General features: G+C 35.2%; 1 long non-coding RNA gene across 1 annotated transcript in view; it reads left to right on the top strand.

The window, feature by feature from the left end:
- The first annotated feature begins 391 nt into the window (after positions 1–391).
- LOC136828808 (uncharacterized) overlaps positions 392–2,304 on the top strand; it is an 855,933-nt gene continuing 854,020 nt past the window's right edge. Inside the window, exon 1 of the long non-coding RNA XR_010850235.1 lies at positions 392–709. This is a non-coding gene — a long non-coding RNA (uncharacterized lncRNA). The remainder of the gene's footprint in view (positions 710–2,304) is intronic.

The following is a 2,304-nucleotide window of genomic DNA, read 5'->3' as shown; positions in this document are numbered from 1 at the left end:
CCGACCCAATTACTCTCCTTCAATTGGTCTGTTTTATTTTATTAGAAAAAAATATAACAATATATCACTTTTTTTTATTTTATTGTTCCTAATCATAACTAGAGGTTATTATTGTTATTATTTTTTTTTTGAGCGAAGGTTTGATTTATTGTACTATCATTCATCTTTATCATTTAAATAACATCATCATTCATCTTTATCATTCAAATAACATCATGTCGTTTCTTCGCGACAGTGAATGTCGCCCTTGTTCATGATATAAAACGACACGGCAATATCGGCTAATTAGGCAATTCATTAGGACTTGAGTTACCAGTCCAACTAACCGTCCACGTGTCCATGGGCTCCCCCTACCTAATCCTATCCCAGCATCCCCAGTACCCAGACAGCATTGAGAGTGGCACGACCTGTCGGGTCATGGCTCCTCCTGACTCCCAATTGTACGTTATTTTGGAGTGCTACGTCAATTGCAAATGAGAAATTAAGGCGAAAACATTGGAAATGGAAGGCTGCAGTGCCAAACTACAAGGAGTTGTGATGCAGAATGAACAAACTTTGTGTGCAAGTGCCACACCTGAAGCACGCCATCGGTTTCAAGCGGCTGAACTATGGCTGTATGCTTTACTCCACTTCAGTCCACCACATATATATTGTTATTCCAGAGAAATGTTTTGCCATCTACAGTGTCCTGAAGCACGAGTACTTCAAGGTAAGAAACACTTAACGTAAACTTTCGTTTTGAAATAAAGAGGCTTACTATTTGTATCAATGGAAAGGAATAGGCCTAGGCCTAGTCGAAGTATAGACTGAACAGTTGACAGTTAGTGAGAAATTTGTTTGCTAAAATAGTAACGATAATGATTATAGTACTAATGAAAACTGTTATACTACGAGAAATGGTAATGATCATAAATATGATGGTGATGATAATGGAAATGTCGGGTTGAAAAGCTAGTACAGTACTACCATTGAAAAGTGCTGAAGTGTATGACAAACATTATTCATTACTCTGTAGTTTTTATTCTTTTTCACTGTTGTGGACAAGTAAAAATGACGTAGATAGATGGAAGAACATCGAAAGACTCATTCCTGTCAAAACCAGGATTTTGTAAGTCACAAAAAAGATGTAAAACAACAAAACGAAAAGGTTAAAAGGCTTATTCATAAAGCACAGTAAGAAAGATTTTTGCAGATATAGCTCATTGTAGCCCAGCGTAAAAAAGTCCATTATACAATGAAACATTTTGCAAATATAGTTAGTTCATTATAGGCTTCACCGAAAAAGTCTGTAATACAATCTGAGGATTATGCAGATGAAGTTACTTCATTGTAGGCCTACATAAAAAAGTTATTGCAGAAGGAAAAGGATTTTGCAGATATAGTTAGCTCATTGTAGGCCTACAACAAAAAGTCTACTAAACAATGAAATGGATTTTGCAGATATGGTTAGCTCATTGTAGGCCTGCATAAAAAATATATTATACAATGAAAATGTAGCCTACATTTAAGTCTGTTATTCAATAAAAGGGATTTTGCAGGTATAGATAGCTCATTGTAGGCGTACATCAAAAGTCTGTTATACAGTGAAAAGGATTTACAGACATAGCTCATTGTAGACTTACATAAAAAAACTCTATTATACAATGAAAAGGAATTTGCAGATATAGTAAGCTCATTGTAGGATTGCATAAAAAGCATCTATTATACAGTGGAAGGGATTTTTGAGATATAGTTAGCTTGTTGTAGGCCTGCATCAAAAAAGTCTATGGCAAGAGAGTCCAGTCATAACTAAGTTAGGCCGTTCCCATTTCCCCTGCCCCTGAATTTTCGATGACTACTGTAAGTATTGCTTAAACTCAGGATTATTTGATTTGACACCAGTTCGATAACAGATGCCCCTATGACAATCAGTTCGCACATTTGATAACCTCAGTGTCTATCCCACGTTAAGTCTCCAGAGTATACATCTAGGGCAATCGAATACGATACCTGAGCACATCGAGGGACTCAGGCTGTCTTTAAATTTGAAAAGACTTCCAGTTGTAACAGGATTAGCGGGAATGATATTCAGTTTAATGGCAGGAGCATAATTAGAAATTGAAAGACCTCGTAGTTTTCATTATAAAAGGACTCGTCATGAATCCAAGGAAGGCTAGCAAGGGAGGGTTGTTTAGGTACTGTAGGTTTACTTATCTTAGGAATAAATACTTTGTCATATATATATATATATATATATATATATATATATATATATATATATATATATATATATACTCATATGTATGTATGTGTCAAATTAAATAA

This window comes from Macrobrachium rosenbergii, chromosome 43 (genome assembly GCF_040412425.1).
Source record: "Macrobrachium rosenbergii isolate ZJJX-2024 chromosome 43, ASM4041242v1, whole genome shotgun sequence".
In the NCBI taxonomy this organism is placed as follows: Eukaryota; Metazoa; Arthropoda; class Malacostraca; order Decapoda; family Palaemonidae; genus Macrobrachium; species Macrobrachium rosenbergii.
This window is presented reverse-complemented; position numbering and strand designations above follow the sequence as displayed.